Source organism: Vidua macroura, chromosome Z (assembly GCF_024509145.1).
Source record: "Vidua macroura isolate BioBank_ID:100142 chromosome Z, ASM2450914v1, whole genome shotgun sequence".
Lineage (NCBI taxonomy): Eukaryota > Metazoa > Chordata > Aves > Passeriformes > Viduidae > Vidua > Vidua macroura.
This window is the reverse complement of record NC_071611.1, coordinates 4,843,639-4,851,237: the sequence shown is the minus strand read 5'-3', so window position 1 is coordinate 4,851,237 and position 7,599 is coordinate 4,843,639. Positions and strand designations below refer to the sequence as shown.

The following is a 7,599-nucleotide window of genomic DNA, read 5'->3' as shown; positions in this document are numbered from 1 at the left end:
ATTTTCAGGAAGTCCACATCCAGTCTGTCTACATATCTTTGCTTAATTATGTAATTACAAGTTTATTTTTGAAAGGGCAAAACCAGAAAAATCTTCCAAAGCCCAAAATGTGTATTTGAACAGCATAACCTGACAGCCTAGTAAGACAGGGTGAGTTACCTGTACATGATTCACCCAGAGCACCTGGAATTGCTATGGAAACCCCTCAGTGCCTTTGAATGACCATGACTGAGTACAGCCAGTAGGTTTTGTCTTATTAGAGTTTTTGATTCCCATAGCTGGGAATTGAAGGAAACCCTTGCATCAGGGTGTTTTGCTACCTATTAAAACCACAGTCACACTCTGAACTGTAGTGTAGTCACCTTCCCTATACTCAACGTGGGACTGATACTGCCTTCTTTGCACTCTCAGGCCAAATGTCTCCTTTGCTACTCTGCCATATCCCAGATATATCCTTCATTCCTGCGTCTTCAAGTGTTTCCCACTCAAGCCATGTCATTACCAAAGATATTTATTTTTGAAGTACTATTAAATTTTCACATCTATTTCACTTAACATAACCCCAGGAAATATGAGTCTCCAGAGAAAAAATATATTCTACCTATTGATACTCAGAGTGACCAATTTTCTTACAAAAACCTTTGTCCCTACTTCAGTAGCTCTATTAACCTAAAAATCATATAAACAAGAAGAGTTCATTTTCTGTTCAGAGCCCTGTGTTCCCAAGAGCTCTTTGCACAACATAAAACTCTGCCTTCCTTTCAGGTATTCTCAGTCTTTGAGAATTTAGCCAAAACAATTTTGATCTTTATAAATAAAACAGCTATTTCCACAAAGGTTGCACTCACATGATTTTTGGTCTCTGCAGTCTTTCATGATGCTTATTACAAAGTCACATTGCATTTCTCAGACTCTTATGCAGATATCTCGCTCTTCTCTCACTATATTTCAAGTATTGGCAACAGTGTATGTTATTTTCTTATTGCCAAAACTTGATTTTTTTTTCTCCTAATTATCTTTAACTTGATAAATTTTAATGGCTTTTTCTAAGTTTAGGTCAGAGTGCTCTAGGACTCTTGTCTCACTTTTCAGACTTTGATTTGTACAGTAATCTGATCTTCCATTGGAGATTCATTGAACTCTCTGAAATTATCCCAAAAACTCATGAATCTTTTTCCTCAGCTCTGTTCCAAGAGATCCAAAGATTCTCTCCAAAGTCTTCTGTGAAACCAAGCTCTTTAAAAAGTTAAATTTTTTCCAAGATCAAAAAAGTCTTCAAATTTCTTTAGTTCTTTATCAGAGATATCTTACATTTTTTCATCCATGTATAGAATATTCAATTAAATTTCCAGTTGAAGCTGCTATTCTTTGTCATCTAAAACCACCCAATTTCTAGTTTTTGATTTCTAGGTGCAGTTATCTGTCTGTAAGTCCCTTCTACGTAAAATTGAAGTTTTTCTTTGGCAATTAATACAGAACAATCAACAGTAGTAACTCTGAAGATAATAATGTAAATTATGAAATATAACAGGTGAGATAATGTGTCAGCCTGTTAGCCTTGGGACAGTCTTGGGAGAGGCAGGAATTTCTATACATAACTGTCTGCCAACCCATCAAACCCTCCCAATTAACCAGAATGTTCAAGCAAATGTAAATTTAGAATTTCAATCCTTGAAGGGTAAGACACCTTTTCATACATAAATATTTTTAGCCTTACAAGTCCTTAAAACTGAAAAGTATTAACAGAATCATGCATTCATGCAAAAGCAAGATTATGAGACTACAATGTAGTTTGAAGGGTATATAAAGTCACTGTTGTTCTCTATTTTTTGTCATCATATCCAGTGATGAAATACAGTGTTCAAGAAAACTTTAAGATAATTAGACTGAGTCCAAGGAATAACAACAAGAAGGATTAGAGAGCTAGAAAACATGGTCTGTGAAGAAAAAACCAGAATATCTGGAGTTGCTAGACTTAAAATAGAGAGATGTTTAAGAGGAACATGGTAACCAGTTCTCCAAGTACAAGAAAAGGTGTTGCAAATTATAAAGACAATCTTTGTTCTCCATATCAATGCATTAGAAAAAAAATTCCTTAAGTTTGAGTTAAATTTCTGAATAGAGTGTATACTGGAGCACTGCTATTGATTATTTAGTAAAGTTGTAGACACTACACCATTCTTAGTCCATGCTTGGACCAGACAGACATGAAAAATCTGTGGTTTTTCATAGACTTCAACTTCTTTGCAAAAGTCCTGCACCCCAAGGTGGTCTCTGGCTTCCAGTTCAAATGCTTCAGGGTAATTTATGTCTACACTAAGCAAAGACATCCTTCTCTTCACAGTAAACACCCTGCCCAGAGAAGACTCTGTAAGTCTTCTCTGGGCCCTATCTGCTCTCCTATATAGCTCTAAGATAATCTGTGTTTGTATGTTTCTGGTTTATTTCATATTTAATGCATCTAAAATGCTGCTGCAGTTCCTTATAGCTGTGTCTTTTTACAGTATGAAATGGAGACCAGGTGTTTTGCTCCCCAGAGAGCAGCAGGAAAACGTATGGCACTGTGTGAGGGTACCAAGGAGGGCTGTACAGGACAGAAAGGTCAAACCAGCACAGCCTGGGCTTCATTGCCAAGAGACCAGAATGCTGCTCTCAGAATGCTGCTCCTCCCAGGTTACCTCTTGGTTCCATCTCTGTGGGAGTGAACTGTGGTGCTCCAGCACACAACCAATAAACAACAGCTGTGTTATGAGGTAGGTGATGCTCTGTAGTGCTCTACTAGCAGGTGTCTTTTTTCCTGTGGTAGAGATAGTCTTTATTGACTTGTGTGGACTGCTTAAAGATCACTCAAACATACACAGAGGTCTACAGGGATCACACAGGTTCCACAAGGTCCCTAATAAGACAATTCTTTGTTCAGTGAGGTAAGCTGTGTGTTATGTACCTAACTTGATGCTTTGATCCCACTTAACAGTGATAGGCAGGTAATGGTGGTTGGCCTTCAATTCTGCCTTGGATGGCTTTTGTACATGGCTAATATATGCCCAGAAACTACAGAAAACTTATTCTGATTCCTAACAAATGATTTTTCAATCCATGCGAGTGCAAGATCTTGTACATTAGCTTTAGTGAAGGATGTGAATCCGTTTGGGTGGATTTCAAGGCTGCCATGCACAAACAGCGCAGAGGGAGTGTCTACCTTACAGCACCACCACTGCGGGTCCCTCTGCTGCCTTCTACACTGGCTGTGCAGAAAATTCAGTGATGAATGCAGCTGGGAAAGTTTGTCTGGCAGCTTCACGTAGTCTCACTGCATGTGAATGGGTGCCTGATTTTCTTGCTCTAAGGTTGATTGAAATCATTCCCTTTTCTCAAAATGATTCAGTCACTTCACAGCAGTTTAAGCAGGCATTTCCCAGCGTTTCCACTGGACTCACCATGTGGCAGTGGCTTGGCTGTTGCAATGTGCAGCACTCCATGAAGGCTTGCTTTTATCTCCTCACACCAACATTGATTTGCAGCAAACTTTTTCCCCATTGCCCTTAGAAAAGGTGAAGTCAACAGCATCCCACGCTGAATCCAACTGCTCTTGCTCAGGATGTGAGAGCGTTGCTTTGTAATGATCATAATAAACAGAGAATCCCCCGCTAACATTTCCAATGCTCCATGCAGCTTGGCATTTTCAATATATATTTAAAACAACAAACCAAGACAAGCAAGTGCCTTTCCCAGAAATTGCCAATGTATGCTCCGAGATCTCTTGCATTTTGCATTGTGTCAGTCTGTGTCAGAGGCTTCAGGAAAGGTAATACAGAAGATGAATGGAAGTCTATCATCTCAGTGCCAAGATGAAAAAGTGACAGCTCATAATGAAAAGAAAAATAGTTTCCATTTTGGGCCTCTGTAAGTAAGAAAGTGACAGAGCCATGGGAACTGTGAGGCTGAAAAATGGTCCCTTTGACAGACATGCCTGTAAGTGAAAGTGCATGGGATGTAATACTAGCCATAATATAGGGAATAATGATTATTTTAGGGATCACATGATTTTGAATAAATCCTTGACTACTCCATGGAAAATGAAACTGAAAGAAAACTGGGAAAAACTGTAGTTTCATTTGCAGAATAAATAACCTAAGGATGTATTTAGGTTTCTATATCTGTGATTGAAGCCTGTGAAAAGACTTCGGATATACACAGGGTAACCAAAATGAGAGTCAAGAGCTTCCTGTAAACCTGAAATGGGATGGATTGCTCATTTTTTTGAAAGGAGAAAAAAAAAAAAAAATGCTGCAAGAGAAGGCTCAGGATTATGGGGATAAGGATTCTGGTTAAAAATCTTTAATAAAACTTCATATTAATAAAACCACACATGATATTTGCTTTCAGGTGAAGTGAAATAAGAAATATTACCTATTAATGGAATTGCCAACTAAAAAAAAATTTATTGGTGCAAGTCATACCATGTAACTTAAGGCTTAGATTAAAAGTGCTGCAAAATGCTTCATGACATTCTTATTTTCTGTTTAAATGGGTGTTTAAAGTCAGTTTAAAGTGACTTGAGACTGTTAAGTCCATGTAAATCAATATAAGGCTTTGTGTAGGCTTTTCCATGTATCTGATTTAGAACAGACTCTGATTAAACCAGTGTGACATCACCTGATTGCCAAGGCCTTGGGGCAATATTCACCCCTGTGCAGAGGGCCAGCAATATCAAGCTTAAAAGAGAATTACATGGTACGTGAATTCCACCCTAAAGCATATTTAAAATAGTTTTCCCTGCATGGCTTCTTTCTTCACCAGCTTTCCTCAGGAGGAAATGTTAATAAGAATAATACTTTCTCCTTCTACATGAATGTCTCTTTCAGAATCTCAGAGATTTCTGAAGTTCTTAAAAAAAATAATTTATAGATTTTATAAGACATTGTATGCAATTCTTTTTGCAAGCTCTTTCAGAAAATTAAAATTCTAATAATAAAATGGAAAAAGAGTAGATAAAATTGATGCTTAGGTTTTCCGTTTGGGTTTGGGGTTATTTTCCAGACAAGGAAACTGATCTCTGATAAACACTATCAGAGATAGACTATCTCCACAAACTGTCTCCAGATATATCTCTGATAGGAATGCTTTGTGCACATTCAGTGCCTTGTCTTCATGTAAAAATTAGAACCATCTTGCAATAGTTAAAACCAATGAGAAAAATCTTGTAACTTGAACTGGAATAAAATTATGGTCTAGGGAAACAGCTGAAAGTCACACCATGCACAGTGTGATGATCGTTTACTGTGTGAAGATTAGAAGCCAGCTCTTTGCCATCACCACAATTGTCTTTCTAGCTTTAAGAGATTTTTAACATAGCTAAACAGGAAAGGAACGTGGATCCTATGGTCTAGCATTGAAAGAATTTAAAATTTAAGAATGAAAAGAAATTTTAGGCTACTTAAAGTGACTATAACTAGGACAAATGGGATGAATTTAAGGAAAGAAAAGGCTGACAGTTAGGGAAAAAAGCCTTTCCAGTGAGGACTATTAGACTGCAGGATAGTCTCCCAAGGGAAGTGGTGAAATCTCAGTTTCTTGAGTCATTTAAAACTGGACTAGACAAAGCACTCTGGAATATATACTCCAGGGAGCAATCCTCTCTTGGCAAAGGGATGCACAAAATAACCCAATAGATCTCTCCCATCTTCCCTTCCTGTGATTCTCCTATTTCATAAAGCTCTGTGATTGAATGGAGAGCAGAAAACTTTAACCCCTTTTTCAGAAACAGAAAGCATGTTTGACAAGATATTGTGAGAGGAAAATCCTCTAGCAGAGAAGAGAAAAAGCTGCATTTTTCATATCAAGTTATCAGCTTTTCTCTATTTAGGGTGAAGAGTTGTAAAGGATGGTCCAAGACTGCCTACTGGAAGGCTGCCATTTTCAGTACAAGTCAATGTTTGTTTCTCAGCTTCCCTAAAAATTCCAGTGGTATAGATATCACTCAATGCTGTAGGTTTTTCAGGGTTTTTTTGTGGTGCTTCCCCCCCCCCCCCCCCCCCCGCTCCCCCACACAAAAGGCTGCAACTAAATCCCTAATAACTGAATGATTGTCCTTTTAAAACAGGATTGACTAACTGCCTTCAATAAGTTGGGCTTTGATTGCGCCATATCCCTTCCCAGACCCATATTGAGAAGGAACTACCATCCCTACCCTTGCATGACCCAGGCCCTGAATCAACATTAGGAACTATTGGGAGTGAGGAGATATTACACTCCACTATTCCCCTTCTCCCTCGAGCAGGTGGGGAAGCAATGGCCTTGGCTTCTGCCTTGCGAGACATCAGCCAAGGGTACAGAGCAGGTGCAGGTGATGCTGTAATCTGCTGCTGCTAAAACCATAAATTTCCTCTGCACCTCCTGCACCAAGGAGAAAAGTGTGTGGCTCTGCAGGGAGACTGAGGAAGAGAAGCCAGGCTCTGAAAAAAAATTCCAGAGATGGTCAGACTTCTGTGTCAAAGAGCTTGAAGAAATTCTTTTGTATAAGAGTTAAGGAGGCTTTCATTAATATGCATGTGTTTTTAAAAAAAAAATCCCAGGTATTGCTGCTCCTCTGGACCCCACTGTGAAGAGCTTGATGCAAAGAGCAGCTCATCCCACAAAGCTTGGAGAAGGCAACAGTAGAAATGGTTAAGAGTAGATCATCAAAATGGTACAAAAATAAATGGATTCATTGTGCCATAAGGTACTAGTTTTTATACTCTGAAACTTCTCTAGAGCCTCCAGTCTGAGTTTTACCCTGAATAAGAAACTAGTACATACATTGACTTTCCATACTTGCGCTTTCAGATGACAAGAAGATAAAACTTGCTTGTTGTGGCTCAGAACAAGGATCCATCTGGCTCAGTATCAGAAGATGGAGGTTCATGGGATAGGATAATGGGGTGATGTGGGATAGCTGAAGATGCCCAGAAGAGCATAAAGAAATACAGGAAACACACAGCGACACTTCCTCAGGGTACCTCCCTCACCTCCTGCAGTTTCCTGTTAAATCTGCACATAGACTCACGGAATAGCTCAAGCTGGAAAGGGCCCATAACCATCATCAAGTCCAACTCCCTGCTCTTCACAGGACTACCTAAAGCAAATTCCTGTGGCTAGAGGGTCAACCAGATGCTCCTTGAACTCTGACAGAAATTTGCAACAGTTATTGGAAAAACAAAAGTTTTTCAATAATTTTTTGAAACTTTGAAAAAATTTAACATCCATGATACACCATAGTAAATATTTCTAAAGATTAAATGCTTATACAACCAGCTCTTTTTACAGCTGTTTGTGGTCAACTTAATTTGGTTCTTTCCCCACCATCTTTGCATGGCAAAGCATGTGATGATGGATACATCAATAACTACCTCAATTGACATTATTTCTTATTTATAAACAAAAAAGTGCCTAAGTTTGCAATTTTAAAAATGGTCTTTTGGGAAGAGGATTCTGTTTATAGCACCCACAACTAAAATAAGACAATCAAGTCCCAGTTTTACCTACGTATGAAGATATACCTGTCACAAAAGCATGTGACTGAGGAAAGAGTCATTTTAGTTACTCAGGTGGCAGTGGAGA

The 7,599-nt window shown here is 38.6% G+C and overlaps 1 long non-coding RNA gene across 1 annotated transcript; it reads left to right on the top strand.

Moving 5' to 3' along the window:
* Window positions 1-2,844: 2,844 nt before the first annotated feature.
* LOC128822626 (uncharacterized) lies at window positions 2,845-7,237 on the top strand. The gene is made up of 3 exons (XR_008441525.1): window positions 2,845-2,924; window positions 6,576-6,721; window positions 6,826-7,237. It is a non-coding gene; the product is annotated as an uncharacterized LOC128822626 (long non-coding RNA).
* Window positions 7,238-7,599: the final 362 nt, after the last annotated feature.